This window comes from Carcharodon carcharias, chromosome 1, assembly GCF_017639515.1.
Source record: "Carcharodon carcharias isolate sCarCar2 chromosome 1, sCarCar2.pri, whole genome shotgun sequence".
Classification (NCBI taxonomy): domain Eukaryota; kingdom Metazoa; phylum Chordata; class Chondrichthyes; order Lamniformes; family Lamnidae; genus Carcharodon; species Carcharodon carcharias.
The window spans coordinates 147,642,761-147,661,466 of record NC_054467.1 but is presented as its reverse complement, the minus strand read 5'-3'; the positions used below and the strand labels follow the sequence as shown (position 1 = coordinate 147,661,466).

The 18,706-nt window shown below is 41.5% G+C and overlaps 1 protein-coding gene across 3 annotated transcripts in view; it reads right to left on the bottom strand.

Moving 5' to 3' along the window:
- Window positions 1–18,706, bottom strand: part of atp10d (ATPase phospholipid transporting 10D) — a 320,634-nt gene that overhangs the window by 189,645 nt on the left and 112,283 nt on the right. The gene's annotated exons all lie outside the window — the stretch shown is intronic.

The window sequence follows — 18,706 nt, the reverse complement described above, 5'->3', positions numbered from 1 at the left end:
TTTTATGTATGATTACAATAAATTGAACAGGCCAGTACACACAGCTTGTGAATATGAACAAAACCAAAGATGCATTTGTTATATGCAAATCAGATCCAAAACTACAGAGTCTTCCACTTATGCAGTAGTTTTGTTGTAATAAGGCAAGTATTTGGAATACTGAAATATAGCACCACCACGCACACTGAAGTGTCAACCTCAATTCATGGCCCTGGCGTTGAACTTGACTCAATATCTCTGACTCAGAGGCAAGAGTGCTACCACTGTGCAAAATGGACTCATACATAGATAACTATATGCAACTATATTGCATATAGAACTATGGGTCTTAAAAGAGGTAGCTAAGGAGGTGGTCGATGCACTGAAGTTAATTTTCCAAAACTCACTAGATTCTCGAAAGATTCCATCAGATTGGAAAGTAGCAAATATAACCCCTATATTCAAGAGGGAGGGAGGCAGAAAACAGGAAACCATAGACCAGTTAGCTTGACATCAGTGGGTAGTTATTAGAATCGATCATTAAGGAGGTTATAGCTGGGAACATAGAAGAGTTCAAGGCAATTGGGAAGAGTCAGCATGGTTTTGTGAAAGGAAAATCATGTTTAACCAATATATTGGAGTTTTTTGAAGGAGTAACATGCACAGTGGAAAAGGGGGAGTCTGTAGACGTATTGTACTTGGATTTCCAGGAGGCATTTGATAAGGTACCACATCAAAGATTATTACGGAAAATAAAAGTACATGGTGTAGTGGGTAACATATTAGTATGGATAGAGGATTAGCTGGCTGGCAGAAATCAGAGAGTATGCATAAATGGGTCTTTTTCTGATTGGCAGGATGTGAGGAGTGGCGTCCCACAGGGATCTGTACTGGGGCCTCAACTTTTTATGATTTACATCAATGACTTAGATGAGGGGAGTGAAGAAATGGTAGCTAAATGTGCAGATGACACAAAGGTAGATAGGAAAGTATGTTGTGAAGAGGATATGAGGAGGTTGCAGGTGGATATAGATAGGTTGAATGAGTGGGCAAAGATCTGGCAAATTGAGTTTAATGCAGGAAAATGTTAAGTCATTCACTTTGGCAAGAAGAACAAAAGAGTATTACTTAAATGGAGAATGGCTGCATAATTCTGAGGTGCAGAGGGATCTAGGTGTTCTAGTACATGAGTCACAAAAAGTTAGTATGCAGGTACAGCAAGTAATTAAGGCGGCTAATGAAATGCTATCCTTTATTATGAGAGGGATTGAACATAAAAGTAAGGATGTTATGCTTCAGTTATACAGGATATTGGTGAGACCGCACCTCTAATACTGTGTGCAGTTTTGGTCCTCTTATTTAAAAAAGGATGTAAATGCATTGGAGGCAGTTCAAAGGAGTTTTACTAGATTGATACCTGGAATGAGTGGGTTCTCTTATGAGGAAAAGTTGGAAGCTTGTTTTCACTGAAGTTTAGAAAATTAAGGGGTGATTTGATTCAAGTATACAAGATCCTGAATAGCCTTGACAAGGTGGACGTCAAAAGGATGTTTCCTCTTGTGAGTGAGTCGCCCTTTTAGGACAGAGTTGAGGAGAAATTTTTTCACTCAGAGGGTTGTGCGACTTTGGAATTATCCGCCTCAGAAGGTGGTGGAGGCAGGGTTATTGAATATTTTTAAGGCAGAGATGGATAGATTCTTGTTAGGCAAGGGAATCAAAGGTTTTCGGGGTTAGATGGGAATGTGGAAGTCGAAACAAAAGATCATCAGCTATGATCTTATTGAATGGCGGAGCAGGCTTGAGGGGCCAAATGGGCTACTTCTGTTCCTATACATTATGTTCTAACATGCAGTAAATTCAGATGTTGTTCCTTCTTTAAAAAATGTCATTATGTTGTTGGAGTTGTCCAAATAATTAGTAAGAGCATGGCACCCCTAGTGAGACTGAGTGAATTTACAGTTTATTTGAACACCCTGGCACAAAAAATACAAAATCCTTAAAACCTCATGATCTCAAAGATGATTGACACATAAACAGGCCATTCAGCCCAACAGGTCTCTGCCTGTATTTATACTCCCTGTCAGGAAGATATAATAATTTTCATAATGTCATTGGAATTTATTATAAAGCAGAGTAATAGTGGGGTTTATGTCTACGGGGGCGGGGGGTGTGTGTGTGTGTGTGTGTGTGTGTGTGTGTGTGTGTGTGTGTGTGTGTGTCTTAATTGAATTAAAGGCAGCTGGTCTGAAGACATTGATGTATCAGAAGATAAGCTAGGTTTGAAATGTTAAGTAGGTAAACATGGGGGAAGTTTTAAAATGTAAGATAAAGGGAACATTTGCATTTTTAAATAAACCAGACTAGTTTGAATTCAAAAGAGGGAGTGAAATATTACACCTAGCCAGGAGAAGTTAAGAAATAGTGTGTTTATTTTCCCAAAGATTACTGGTAAAATTGGTACTATGATAGATTTAATTATTAGAGAGGTAAAAGTCCAAAGACATAGGGCTGAATTTTTTGCCTGTCTAGCGGATGGGCCCGACACAATCTCCAGTGGGCAGGGAGCTGATCCCCGCCGGAGAAGCAGACCCTGTCGCCATTTTAAGTGGGTGGGCCAATTAAGGCCAGCCCAGCGTGACATCCGCCGGGAAATGCTATGTGCTTCCTGTGCGAGCAGGGGGGGGATTCCCCAAATGCGAGAGTGCGCTCTTTTGTGCATGCACACAAAAGAGCGCACATCTCCCTGAGGCTAAGTGCTGCCTCAGGGAGATCGCTGAAAGTTTTACAAACTTTAAAAATAGAAAAATAAAAAAATCATTAACATGTCCCCCTCATGTGACAATATCAAACAAAATAGGACTTGTTAATAAATTTCACAAATACTTTAATAAACTTTTTTAAAACCTACATGAAACCTCATTCTGCTGATTGATGAGGTTTCATGTTTTTTCAGAAGCCCGCCGGGGCTTCTGGCCTGCCTGCCAGCCTTAAGTTTGGATGGGCAGGTCCTTTAATTGTTTTAATTATCCTGTCAATGGCCTCAATTGGCCGCTGACAGGTCGGCGGGTGGACAGCTGATCGCGCTATGCCCCTGCCTTCCTGAAGATTTAAATGGGGCGGGATGAGGTTGGGAGTTCACCCTGATGTCATCCTGCGTCATTTTCGCATCGGTGGGTGGACCCCGCCCTCTTCTCACCGACGGAAAAATTCAGCCCATAGTGAAACAATGGGAATTTGCATTCAAAAGGGAAAATATGTATAAAGGAGCGAAGGTTCTGTGTAAGGGCAGGCACTCTAAGATCTAACAAGTGTGAAAAGCCTCCAGCATCTATGCCTCAAGCTGCTGTCTAAAGAAACTGAAGTTAAGAAAACTCACTTTGAATTGTTCAGGGCATCGTGTTACTTTATCTGGGTCTTTTAAAATCTGTGTGTCTCATTGTTACCTTATTGGAGCTGTAACTAGGGTTTAGATTAATATGGGGATTTAGAAGTATCATAGTAGCAATTTGTAGATCTATGTATGTGCTTAAAATCATTGCTTCTATTAATAAAGGTTTAATTTAGTTTTGTAAGAAATCTATAAGAATTGGTGGCCTTCTTTTTGCTGAATTCAAAGCCCAAACTCAAAATAAATACAAATTGCAAAAATAGTTGTGGCAGCTGCTTCAAACTCTGGGGTTTGGGCAGCTTGGCATTTATCATCCGCCTGCCGTAACACTTCCCATGAACCTTCTCTCACTTTACCTCATCTCACCCCATCATCATATCCTCCACTTTCTTTCTCTCCCCTGTAACTATCTAACTTCCCTTAAAATGTATCTATGCTATTCTCCTCAACTATTCCATATTGTAGCAAGTTCCATATTTTCATCACTCTCTGGATAAGTTACTCCTTAATTTGCTGTTGAATGTATTCATTGCTCCTATATTTATGGCCCCTATAAGGCTCATCTCACACGGAAAATCTTCTCTATCTTTACCCTATTTGCTTAATTAATAATATTCATAATAGTGTCCCCAATGTCCTTCAATCAACATAGAAAGTCCCAAATGTGATCCTTGCTCTATGCTTTGTTATCTATTCTCCATTGGGTCATGGGTGGTGCATGACAATTGGCTTCAGCTCTCCTCAGTTTAGTGTGGGAAAGAGAGTGGTGATTTCTGCGGATGATTGCTATCTGATGACGCCTGCTAAAAGTATGTGAACATCAGATGAGCTCAGTTGTGATGCACCGTGCAATTAAGAAGCCTGCTGATGCTCACACAATGAATAATGGTAAAAACAAACTGATAATGGGTACTCAGAAATGCTGATGGAAACAAATGTGTTGTCAAACCGTAACTGTGGTAATTTGAGGTGTAATATACCTTTAGGAGACTGTGAGACCCAATAGCTGTGTAGCACAGGCTACCAGATTAATGTTAGTCCAGAGTAAGGTCTGGCTGGAGAAGTACACATCACGTTAATGCTCTGTTGTTTGTGTAAATAAATAGCAGGTGCTTCATTTCCTATTGGTCTCTGTGTCTGGAGTATATTGTAATCGACCAGTCTGCCGACAGATAAGCATGCAACTGGTTCGCGAGCAAAGCAACCCACAGTTAAAACATAACAGTAACAAAAACCAATTCATATGCCATAAAAGGCAATATACAGATCTACAGACATTTAGAATATCAACTGTATCCACCAAAATACCAACATGCATTCAGAGATGATCCCAAATGCTACAGTGGACCAACATCAACATGGCTAGCATAACCCCAATAGCGCAGCCTACTTCTAAACCTTAGAACACCACCATCCAACTATGTTGATTCCTGGGATGAAGGGATTTCTTATGAGGAAAGGTTGAACAGGTTGAGCCTACACTCATTGGAGTTCAGAAGAATGAGAGGCGATTTTATTGAAACATATAAGATTCTGAGAGGGCTTGGCATGGGGGGGGTGCGGGGGATGGATGCTGAGATGATGTTTTCTGTGATGGTGAAATCCAGAACTAGGGGGCACAGAATCAAAATAAGGCTTCTTCCATTTAAGATGAAGATCAGGAGGAATTTCTGCTCTCAGAGTGTTGTTAACCTTTGGAATTCTCTACTCCAGAGAAATGGAGGCTGGGTCATTGAATATATTCAAGGCTGATTAGACAGATTTTGATCTACAACAGAGTCAAGGGTTTGGTGGTGGGCAGGAGAGGTGGTGATTGAGAGAGGCAGGCAGCAAAGTGAAAATAAAGCCACAATCAGATCAGCTGTGATCTTATTGAATGGCAGAATAGACTCAAGGGGCCAAATGACCTACCTCTGCTCCTCTTTCATATATTATGTTAACACAGACTGATTATAATATTATATATTATGTTAACACAGACTGATACTCCACATTCAGAATTGGCTGCCAGGCTATGACTCCAAATTGTGCTGGGCTTCTTTATTTTTGAAGTGAGTCAGAGACAAACACAAGTAACAGAGTTGCACAACCAAGGGAGATTAGGAAGAGAAAAAAGAAGCTGCTCTCAGGCATCCCCTAGAGGACACATATAATATCCCAGTTATAGAGACATGGGAGGAAACCAGCTACCTACCTGAGTCATAAGCGGGAAAATAGTGTACCTCAATCAAGTTCCCCTCCAAATCTCACACCATCCTATATTGTTGTTTTATTACTATTGCTGGAAAAAAAAACCTGGAACTCCCTTCCTAACAGCACTTTGGGGTGTACCTATACCACATGATCAAGGCAGCAGCACCACCACCTTCTCAAGGACAATTAGAGGTGGGCAACAAACACTGGCCTAGCCAATGATGCCCACAACCCTTGACAGAACAAAAAAGGGAAGGAGAACAAAGACTTTTGAGCAAGTTATTCACATAAAATGGATAGAGATGCTGGAAATGTTGTTCAGCATCTCAGCTTCATTGCAACAATTTTATTTTTCTAATTTTCTCTAGTCACTTGTGTAGCAAGAAAATACAAAAAAACCTCTGTTAAGATAGGTTAATAAGTGCAGCAGCATTTCTGTTTTTATTTTCCATCCCTTAAATTTTAAAGCACTTCATACTATAATTGAAACAATGCTAGCCCAATTCACAAACTCAGTGCTTAAATTGAGAGGTATTGATAGATAAAACTAGTATCAGTTTATAAATCACAACTTTACAAACATTTATAAAAAACAAGTTGCCCAACTCACAATAATAGCAAGGAGCCCATTGACATTACAGTAGAATGAGAAATGCAGTGATTAAATTCCTGTTCAGAATTAAGGATGATTTCTATATATGGCTAAAATTTACCCAGAAGGAGAAAAAATGCAAGCCTTTTGTTTTAAACAAAATAAGTAATTGATCTCTCGTAAAGATGACCATGGGGAAAAAAATAAATACAATATTGTTTCCCCTTTTCTGCAACCATGATTCTCATACCTTCCGACTCACGTTCTTTCTCTTTTGTTTCCTTTGTTGTTCAGGTTCTCTCTCTCTTTACTATTCATACTTATTTCTCTCTAAACCTTTGGCTCTTTTTCTCACTCTCTGTAGAAGTTTCTTGCTCTCACCCTTAATCTTAAGTCTATGGTATAGAGTAAAACAAGAATGCATGACTTGGGAGTACTAATATCAGACAAGGACAGGCCAACCAGGAGTTGCTGGTACACAGGTGGGTGAGAGAAGGGGTCAGGGGTTGATGTGTGAGAGGCACTGATCTGCTAAACTCAGAAGACAGTAGGTAGTGGGATAGGGACACATGTAGTCGTGCATGTGGAAGATGAATTACATCTGATGACAGTATAACAATGAGGCAATGGGCCCTGTGATCATTCAATAGGAGACACTGTGGCGTGGAGTCTGTGAGTGCTCAGCAGGGGGTTTAAATGGGAATTTGGAAGCAGAGAGATGTGGTAGACTAAGAGCAAAAAAACTGTGAATGCTGGAAATCCAAAACAAAAACAAAAATACCTGGAAAAACTCAACAGGTCTGGCAGCATCTGCGGAGAGGAACACAGTTAACGTTTCGAGTCCGTATGACTCTTCAACAGAACTAAGTAAAAATAGAAGAGAGGTGAAATATAAGCTGGTTTAAGGGAGGGTGGGACAGTATAGATGTGGCAGACTGTTAAGTGGGTGAATCTGAAATTACTTGGTATGGTGTCAGGAAGTCAGCACATTTGATCAGTGCTGAAATTTCTTTTGAAGTGGCTTTACTTTGAGCACAGCCAGGCATCCCTATGCCATGAGGAGAGAGTCACTACTGTTACTCTAAATGAGAAACAGTTACAGCGCATACTCTGTTTTCAATGACACCATTTACTTTGCTAATAGGTCTGTTGCCATTTTGATCCCTTCATACACGTCCCTAACATTTTCTGTATCGAAGGACATCTGGATATTCTGGCACCGGTTATTACTGGCGCACCAACTAGCAGTCTTTGGACTTTACTGCATTCAGAGTCTTCTCAGATGAATCTTGTAATTAATGAGAGCGAACTTCTTAGCTTCAATGACAGGTTCCATCACAGTGATGTTAGCCTCGAACCAGTCAGCAATTTTCTGCTCTTGCTTCCCATGTGTTGAGAGTGTTGTATTGTTGATGTCTCAAAGTATTGTTCCAATTCACTTTTGCACTGTATTGGAATGTCAGACATTGCCTGTTCAATCGAGTTGAGAAACTTGTTTTTTATCTGGGTAGGCAGTATTGCTGATATTGCTACAAGGACATAGCACGTACGAAAGGATCAAAAAGGCAACAGGCCCATCAGCAAAGAAAATGTTGTCTTTGTCGAACTGCAGATTCTGGCTCAACACATCTATCCTGAATCCCAGTGTGGTTTCAGAACAGGAAGATCTACAATTGATATGATCTTTTCAGGATAGTGTAAAGGCAACAGGAGATGGGGTCTTTCACGCTCCCCAGTGGGTTGTGTGTCGTTTTTCTGCACCTCCCCCCGCTGCCCCATATCACATTTGGTGGAATGTAAGCTGTATAATTTAGCTGTCTGGCAACCTCCATCGTCTTTGGAGGGTTTCAATTTTTTAAAAAAACAATCCAGCCAGAAAAAGAAAAATAAGAAATTGTATCCTTAAAAACAAGCACATCCTCATAACTATGTCGAGACAACACCAAGAACCTTCACTCTTGAAATATTTTATAAACACCACAGAACCCCACAAGATCCATAAAACCATAAGGCATATTAGCAGAAGTAGGCCATTCAGCCCATCGAGTCTGCTCCGCCATTCAATGAGATTATGGCTGATCTGATAATCCTTAACTCCACTTTCTTGCCTTTTCCCTTGATTCCCTTACTGATTAAAAATCTGTAAGTTCGCCTTCAATATAATTAATGACCCAGCTTCTACAGCCCTCTGCGGTAAAGAATTCCACAGATTAACTACCCTCTGAGAGAAGAAATTCCTCCTCATCTCCATTTTAAATGGGCATCCCCTTACTCAGAGTATGCCTTCTAGTCTTGGGCTCTACCACAAGGAGAAACAACCTCTCACCATCTACCCTGTCAAGCCCCCCAAGAATCTCCCGCCAGTGTCTTCTTCCCCTTGTTAGTTCTTAGTTCCACCCAAATGGATTCTACATCTTTTGATCCAAGATCCTTTCTTGCTATTGCACTTATTCCATCTCGTACGAACAAAGCTACCCCACCACCCTTTCCTTCCTGCCTGTCCTTTCACAAAGTCACATACCCCTGAATATTTAGTTCCCAGCTTTGATCTTCTTGTAACCATGTCTCTGTAATGGCTAGAAAATCATACTAATTAACCTCTATTTGTGCTGTTAATTCATTTATTTTGTTTCGACTACAACGTCCATTTAAGTTAAAAGCAAAATACGGCGGATGCTGGAAATCAGAAACAAAAACAAAAATAGATGGAAAAACTCAGCAGGTCTGACAGCATCTGTGGAGAGGAAGACAGGGTTAATGTTTCGAGTCCATATGATTCTTCATCAGAACTAAAGAGAAATAGAAATGTGGTGAAATATAAGCTGTTTAAGGGGGGGTGGGACAGGCAGAGCTGGATTGAGGGCCAGTGATAGGTGGGGGCAAAGGAGAGATTGCCAGAGATGTCATAAACAAAAGGACAAAGGGGTGTTGAAGCTGGTGATATTAGTTAAAGGATGTGCTAATAGTGACATTAAGGGTAGAAAGCAGGATGAGCAAGTGACAGATGGCCCTAGTGCGAGTGGGGTGAGGGGGAATGGATCAAAATAGGCTAAAACGCGGAGATAAAACAATGGATGGAAATAAATTTTAAAAATAATAATCGAAATAGGTGGGAAAAGAAAACTATATATGTAAAAAAAATGTAATAATTATTAGAAAAAAGGGGATCAAAAAGGGGGTGAGATGGAGGAGAGAGTTCATCATCTGAAGTTGTTGAACTCAGTGTTAAGTCTGGAAGGCTGTAACATGCCTAATCGGAAGATGAGGTGCGTGCCTCCAGTTTGCGTTGAGCTTCACTGGAACATTGCAGCAGGGCAAGGACAGACATGTGGGCATGACAGCAGGGTGGTGCGTTGAAATGGCAAGCGACAGGGAGGTCTGGGTCATGCGTGTGGAGAAACCGAAGGTGTTCCGCAAAGCGGTCACCCAGAGACCAAACACAGACTTGGTGACCACATCCCAACCCCACTTGCTCATCCTGTTTTCTACCCTTAATGTCACCATTAGCACATCCTTTAACAAATATCACCACCGTTAACACCCCTTTGACCTTTTTGTTTATGATATATTTGGCAATCTCTACTTTGCCTCCACCTATCACTGACCCTCTATCCAGCTCCACCTGTCCCACCCTCCTTAAGCAGTTTATATTTCCCCACATTTCTATTTCTCTTTAGTTCTGATGAAGAGTCATACAGACTCGAAACGTTAATTCTGTCTTCCTCTCCACAGATGCTATCAGACCTGCTTAGTTTTTCCAGCTATTTTTGTTTTTGTAATGTGCATTTAAGTAAAGGGCCATTAATTTTTGCCTTTGTACCATTTTTTTCTCCCTTTGACCCTATTTGCTGCTGTTTTTTATGTTTGTACACTCTATCCTTTCCTGTCACACGCTGGGTATCATTACCTAAATAGCTGCCCTGCAAGGCTGCCATATCCTTTGCTATGTAAGCCTATGTATCCCCTTTCCAGAACCCTCCCCACCCCTCTATTTAGTTTAAAGCGCTCTCTACAGTGCTAGTTATTCAGTTCACCAGGGCACTGGTACCAGCACGGTTCAAGTGAAGCCTGTCCCACCAAAACAGCTCCTTTCTACCCCAGTACTGATGCCAGTGCCCCATGAACTGAAAACCGTTCCTCCCAGACCAATCTTTGAGCCACGCATTTAACTCCTTGACTTTATTTATCCTAAGCCAGTTTGCCCATGGCTCAAGTAATAATCCTGAGATTTATTACCTTGGAGGTTCTGTTTTTTAAATTTAGCTTCTAACTGTTCAAATGCTTTTAGAAAATCCTCCTTTCTAGTCCTATCAATGTTATTGGTACCAACGTGTACGATGACAACTGGATCCCTCCCCTCCCACTCCAAGTTCCTCTCCAGCCCTGATGAGATGTTCTTAACCCTGGCACCGGGCAGGCAACACAACCTTAGGGACTCACGCTCACAGCAACAGAGAACAGTATCTATCCCCCTAATTATACCACTACTATGTTCCTATTTCCTCCCCCCACTTGAATGGCTCCCTGTGCTATGGTGCCATGGTCAGTTCACTCATCTTCCCTGCAGTCCCCGCTCCTGTCCACACAGCTTGCAAGAACCTTGTAACTGTTGGACAGTTGCAGGGGCTGAGGCTCCTCAAATACTACCCCCCCAACCCCCCCCCCGGGGCTCCCATACCTGCTTCACCTGCAGACACACCCTCCTGTCCCTGATTATAGACCAAATTTGAATTAGCTAATCTGAGGGGTGTGACCACCTCCTGGAGCAAAGTGTCCAGGTAACTTGCCCCCTCCTTGATATAGCGAAATGTCTGTAGCTCAAACTCCAGCTCCTTAACTCAGGTCTGAAGTTCCTTGAGCTGCAAACACCTGGTACAGATGTGCTCGCTCTGGGTCACCTTGTGTCCAGCAGCTCCCAAATCCTGCAGCAGCAACACATCAACCATCCTGCCATTGCTATTATATTTATTCAAATTATTAATGAATTATTTTAGTATCTCCATTCTTTACACTTTATTTATAATTATTTTTTATATACACCAGTATCGATCTAATACTTAGCAAGCTATTTATAAGAAAAAGAGAAAAAAAACTAGATACCTAAACACAAACTAAAGACCTTAGTTTTATTTTAAAGACTAGAAATACTCACTAATCCTACTCACCAATCAGCTCTCTGCACTCTTTTCTCTCTCGCTTTCTTTAATGGCCTCTCACTCTTCTCGCACTCTCTCACTGTTAAAGGCCCTGCTGCTTCTCTTACACTCTCTTGCTGTAAATGGCCCCGCTGCTTTTCTCAAGCACTCTGGCTGTAAATGGCCTCGCTGCTTTCCAAGTTTATGTTTCATTTAAATGTCTGAAGGTAGCATAGATTTTCACAAACTTCATCCAGACCTTCAGGGATGGAATCTAATACCGATGCAGCTGCTAGATATTTCATTTTAGGAGCTAGTACTGTACATTGTGATTGCACTGAATCGCCCCAAGGCTATAGAACAATAAAAAACAAAATCAAACTATAAGAATATTCCAAAGGAGACCAAGCTAATTCATTGCACTGGCTCACTGCCCAGTGACTACTTAGGTTGAAGTCATCGTTTTAACCTTACCAATGTACATGACTTCAAACTGAATCAACAGCATTACAAAAAATAAAAACAAATAAAATGCATAGTAAAAGACTTTACAAGAATTGTACAATATGTGGAAGGTGGAAGTGATTTATGATAATTTAAATACGTTCAAGGAAATTGTTCCTTTCAAACTATTCAAGACCAGGAATGCATGAGGAACTGCAAATTTTCCATTTTTACATAAAGAGCTAGCTTCATGGCCTTTAAATTAGCAACTACTGCACCCTGTTTATCTAAATTCTCAACATCCAACTGAATTGAGTTAACATGAGAACAAATAAAGGAGGTGGTAATTTGAATCTCAATAAAAACAAGTAGTTTTGCACATTCCAGAACCCATAAATTCATGATAATATTAGAACAGCAATCATAAAATTCTGCATGTCTTGCAAATGTTTCGCGTTTGCACCTAAACACTTTTCCCTACACATAGGGGAATGTTTGCATTTTTTCCACATTGACAAGAATTAACATGGGAACAGCGAGATTCCATGCAAAATGACTTACAGATTGAATTGCAACTATAGTCTAGGAGTCACTGACATTATGGTAGCAAAATGTGTCTTCACTCCCATGAAACTCTCCAGCTTGATATTTTGATCTCAAAGAACAATCAGAACTAGTAGCCAACTCCATTTAGAACCCTGTTGTATACTGAGTTTGACAAACTCTAGGATCCCTTCTTTGCAATGGACAGCAGCACTCAGGTGAAAGGAAGTGTAGAGATAAAAACATAAGTAAACTTCCCCTCTCAAAAATGGACAGCTGTGGTTTTTAAAATGACATGCACTTTACAGCACCTTTCATGACCACAGGATTTCCCAAAGCACTTTACAGCAAATGAAGTACTTTCAGAAATGTAGTAATTATTGCAATGTGTGAAACATGCCAGCTGATTTGCATACAGCAAGCTCCTATAAACAGAATTGTCTCTATCAGTGGTTCTTCGATTTGGGGACCGACATCTACTCAGGGTTGTGAGTTTCTGCCATGGGTCTTCATGTGATTGACCAGGCGCATTCTCAACCTGCAGATCTTTGGGCACACAGAGCAATATGTCCCACAAGGTAGTGGGATCCAGAATGCAGGCTTTGCTTCCTTTTCTTTCCTACTCTGATGCCACTCTGCCTCATCGTTAAGGTGGTTGGACTTGAAGCATGATGCAGCTTTATGGACAGGTTGTCGCCATTTTGAACAATTGAAAGCAAGCTCCTCCCAGGCATTAATATCAATTCTGTTGCACTTAAAGGAGAGCTACAGAGTGTCTTTGAAACATTTTCATTGTCCTCCCCTGGACTCTAACCATTTGAGAGCTGAGAAAACAGGACCTCAGCCTGTCTTGGATGTTGTCAAAACAAAGCTCAGCTATCAATCCACACCTTGCCCACTTAGCATATATGTTGAAGGAGGCACTCCGGAATATGTTGAGCACTTCCCACACACTGGCAGCCACCTCTCTCAAAAGGCCACCATTGAGAAACAGATTCAGCACCAGATCAGCTGCACCAGCTCAGCCTTCTACAAACTATGGCAGCGAGAGTTAAACAACGAAGACCTCTGCAAGTCAACAAAAGTCCCAGTGTACAGATCAGTTATCGTCACCACACTCATGTAATGCTGTGAGACCTGGACTGTGTATCAGTACCAGGTAACAGCATTAGAGAAATTCCATCAGAAATGTCTCCATCGCATCCTCTGAAAAGGGGATAATATACTGGCATGGGCTGAGAATTGGTTAATGACAGAAAACAGAGAGCAGGAATAAATGGTTCATTCTCAGGTTGGCAGGCTGTGGCTAGTGGGGTACAACAATGATGATTTGGATGTGGAGAACGTGTAATATTTCGAAGTTTGCTGATAACACAAAACCAGGTAGGAATGTGAGTTGTGAGAAAGAGGCAAAGAAGCTTCGAGGGGATTTAGGTTTAGTGAGTAGGCAAGAACATGGCAGATGGAATAGAATTTGGAAAAATGTATAATTATCCACTTTGGTAGAAAAACAGGAATGCAGGATGTTTCTTAAACGGTGATGTATTGGGAAATGTTGATATCCAAAGGGACCTAGGTGCTGTTACTCACGACTCACTGAAGGCTAACGTGTAGGTGCAACAAGCAATTAGGAAGGCAAAGATTACAGGGAAAAGGCAGAGGCACGGGACTACATGGAACGCTCTTTCAGATAGCCAATACAGACTCAATGGGCTGAATGGCCTCCTTCTGCATTGTAAAGATACTGTGATAAATAGTATGTTGGCCTTTATGGCAAGGGGCTTTGAGTACAGGAGTAAAGAAGTCTTGTTACAATTGTGTACAACTTGTGAGACCACACCTGGAGTTTTGATCCCCTTACCTAAGGAAGGATTTACTTGTCATAGAGCGAATGCAGTGAAGGTTCACCTGACTGATTTCTGGGATGGCGAGATTGAGGAGGCTGGGCCTGTATTTTCTAGCGTTTAGAGGGATGATCGCGTTCAAACACACAAAATTCTTACACAGCTCGACAAGGTAGATGCAGGAAGGGTATTTTCCCTGGCTGAGGGATCTAGAACAAGGGACATAGTTTCAGAATATGGGGTAGGCCATTTAGGACTGAGATAAGGAGGAATTTCTTCACTAAAGAGTTGGTAAATCTTTGGAATTCTCTACCCCAGAGGGTTGTGGAGGCCCAGTTATTGAGTATATACAAGACAGAAAATGATATTTTTAGATATTAAAGGCTTCAGGATATGGGGATAGTGTGGAAAATGACATTGGTGGTAGACGATCGGCCATGATCTAGTTGAAAGGCAGAGCAGGCTTGGGGGGCCAAATGGCCTACTCCTGCTCCTATTTCCTCTGTCCCTATATAATAGGAAGACTGTTGAACAAATACTAGTGTCCTTCTTGAAGTTAGCTCCATAGCCATTCAGGCAAAACTCCTGCAGAATCAAGTATGGTGGACTGGACATTGTGACAAATGGCCGAAAACTGTCTCCCATAAACAGCAACTTGATGATGCCCAGATAATGATTTTTTTTAGCAATGTTAATTGAGGGATAAAGTATTGGCCAGAACATCAGAGATAATTCAAAAAGCAGAATACTGGAGTAGCTAGAAACCTGAAACAAAAACAGAAAATGCTAGCAAAAATTCAGCAGATTAGGCAGCATCTGTATAGTGAGAGAAACAGAGTTAATGTTTCAGGTCGGTGAGAGATGCAATAGGTTTTGAGCAAGGGGTAGACAGGACAAGGGCAAAGAAAGGTCTGTGATAAGGTGGAAGACAGGAGAGATTGAATGACCAGCATTAATGCTCCAAGGCCAAAATGAATGGAGATGCAGCAAGAAAAGAAACATAGTGCCTAGGAACAAGAAAAGGAAACAAAATGGGGACAGAGTTTACAGTCCGAAATTGTTGAACTCAAGGTTGAGTCAAAAGGCTTTAAAATGTCTAATTGAAACATGAAGTGTTGTTCCTAAAGTTTACATTGAGCCTCAGTGGAACAGGCCAAGGACAAAAACGTCAATGTGAGAACAAGGTGAAGAATTAAAATGACAAGGCACTGGAAGATCAGAATCATGGTTGCGGACAAAACAGAGATGTTCTGCAAAGCGATCACCCAACCTCCGTTTAGTCTCCCCAATGTAGAAGAGACTACATTGTGAGCAATGAGAAAATGATCCATTGAATAGGGAAGCTGGTGGGGTGCCATTTCTGTCACCTTCAAGTTGATTCCACTAAACACATTTCTCTTCCCCTCTGCTTTCACTCTTCCCATGGACCATTAACTCCATGATCTGCTCCTCAGTCCCCCCTACCACCCAATCCCCTTCCTATGCACCTTTCCATGCAAACACAGGTGATATAACACTGGCCCTTTTACCTCCTCTCTCCCGACCATCCAGGGCACCAAACACTCCTTCCAGGTCAAGCAGTGATTTACATGTACTTCTTTCAATGTAGTCTACTGTACTCATTGCCCAATCAGGTTTTCAATCAAGACCCATGTAAGATGTAGGAAAAAACCCAGAAATTCCGCCTTATCTCAGTCCTAAATGGCCTACCTTGTATTCTGAGACAATGTCTCTGGTTCTAGACCCCTCAGCTAGGGAAAACACCCTTCCTGCATCTACCTTGTTGAGCTGTTTAAGAATTTTGTATGTTTGAATGAGATTGCCCCTCTAAGCTCTAGAAAATACAGGCCCAGCCTCCTTAATCTCACCATCCCAGGAATCAGTCTGGTGAACCTTCGCTGCACTTCCTTTGTGAAAAGTATGGGGATCAAAACTCCAGGTGTGGTCTCACATGTTTGTATACAATTGTAGCAAGACTTCTTTACTCCTGCACTCAAAAAAATTCAAACCCATACACATGTAGGATCAGAGGCAGAAATCCCACCTCATTACAGATCAGAAACCGAGCCAGATTTGTACCTGTCAATATTACAATAAATAGTCCATTCATTGACTAAGAACTGTGACAGGATCTTAAAGGAAATTAGGAAATTTGTCCAATGGAGGAGGAGCTGAGATCAGTGTAGGGGGGGCATAATGCGTGTCCTGCTTGTCCTGAAAGGTGGTGCAATTCCTTCTTTCGTTTAGAATATAGACTAGATGCAATTGCTTGTGGAAACATGGATAAAATGGTATTTTCTCTGTCTGTACCAAAGTATGTTCCTCACAATCAAGGTCCAGTTTCTGGAGTACAGCAAGGGAGGATTAATTGGACCAAATTGAATATTACAATAGTTATACTTGCACATAAACTCCATTGATGTGGGAATGTCACCACTTGTATCACTCTAAAGGAAAGGGAGGCCCCAGATCATTGTCATTTTATATACTGGAGTAAGAATAAGTCTCTTCTAGGAAAGTAACATAACTCATATCCACTGCAATGCCAGCATGATTATTTATAAAATTCTTCTATTTGCATTGATAAATTTACATATAAACATTTCATTGAAATAGCAAGTGACAAAGAGGTCTTGAGGTGCAGTGGATAGCACCGCTGCCTTTGAGCCAGGAGCTCCGGGTTCAAGTCCCACTCCAGGGCTTGACGGCCAACGAAGGTGCATTCAAAGCACAACCAAACAGGTTGAATATCAACTTGTAAATCCTTCTAACATATGCCAATAGCAGGCAGTAAGGGTGGAGAAAATTCCTGGTCAGCCATGTGATGGAAAGAAATTGGAGCCTCTGCCATCACTATCCACAGCCCCAGGCTCCAACATGGATGTAAGAGTCGATGTTGCCGCAGCCACTCAGATTCCTTCCAGAGTTGGGGGGTGGGGTCAGTTGGCTGGATGGCCGGTGTGGATCTGATTGGTGTCAACCACATGGGGTTCAATCCCTATTCTGGCTGGGGTGGATCAGGAACCTGCCTCCTTGTCCTACTGTGATGGAAGTTATGGTACTGTAGGTCGGGCCTACCTTTGGGCAGAGAACTCAAGAAGATCCCAATGATACCAAAAAAGTAAAAACCCAAGAGTAACACCTCACAGCCTGCCAATGGAGCCATTTTGAAAACAAATAAATGAGCAGTAATTCTTGACTTTAAAAATTTTCATCCTTGTTCTCAAATTCCTTCATGACTTTGCCCTCCTTATCTGTGTAATTTCTGTCAGTCTCAAGACCCTCCAAGACATCTGTGCTCATCTAATTTTAGCCTCTTATGCATTCCTGATACTAATTCCTCCACCATCAATGACCATATCTTCAGCTACTTAAGCCTCAAGTTCTGGAATTTTCTTCTTAAACTTCTCTGTCTCTCTACCTCCCTTTCCTCACTAAGGTGCTCCTTAAAACCTAACTTTTTGCCAAGCTTTTAGCCATCTGCCCTAATATCACCTTATGTGACTTACTGTCAAACTTAGCTTTCTATTTTATTATGTTGAAACACTTTATAAATACAAGAGGCTGAAGTAGAAATAACCCATGTAATCCAGCAGATGGTGCAATAAAACAAGAACAAAAACCATCCATCTGTTGAACGCAAGGCTTTATGTCCCTTCATACACAAATGTACGTTTAGAAATTAAAAAGCATACTGCTCGTTTAAGAAAGAGCCATGTCAGGAAACAATAAAGTATGAATAGTGAACCGTTACTAATAACTTATATGCAAAATTCATCAAAATGCCATAGCAATAGTGAAAAGTACAATTTGGAATGTGCCAGTAGCCATTCTTAAACAGGATAATTGGAAATTGTGATCGTCCGATCATTCAGCATCAAATAACTAGTATTTTTTCTCCTAATTTTTTCATGGGATCTGAACGTCACTGCCCTAACCATCCCTGAGGTGAGCAGCCTTCTTGAACCACTGCAGTCCATCTGCTGTAGGTACATCCACAGTGATGTTAGGAAGGGAGTTCCAAGATTTTGAGCGAACAACAGAGGGGGACCAGTGATATAGTTCCAAGTTAGGATGGTGTGTAGCTTGGAGGGAACTTGGAGGTGATAGTGTTCCCATATGTCTGCTGCCCTGGTCCTTCTAAGCGGTAAATTTCACAGGTTTGGAAAGTGCTGTCGAAGGAACCTTGGTGAGTTGCTGCAGTGCATCTTGCAGATGTATACTTTGCTGTCACTGTGTATCCATCGTGGAGGAAGTGAATAATTGACATGATGGATAGGATGCCAATCAAGTGGGCTGCTTTGTCCTGGATGATGTCGAGCTTCTCGAGTGCTGCTGGAGCCACACTCAACCAGGTTAGTTGAGAGCATTCAATCACACTCCTGACGGTGGGGAGGCTTTGAGGAATCAGGTGGTGAGTTACCCGCTGCAAACTTGCCAGTTTCTGACATGCTTTCGTAACTACAATATTTATATGGCTGGTCGTTAAGTTTCTGATCAATAGTAGCCCCTAGATGATAATTGTGGGGAATTTAGCGATGTTAATGCTGTTGATAATTAAGGGAAGATGGTTAGATTCTCTCTTGAT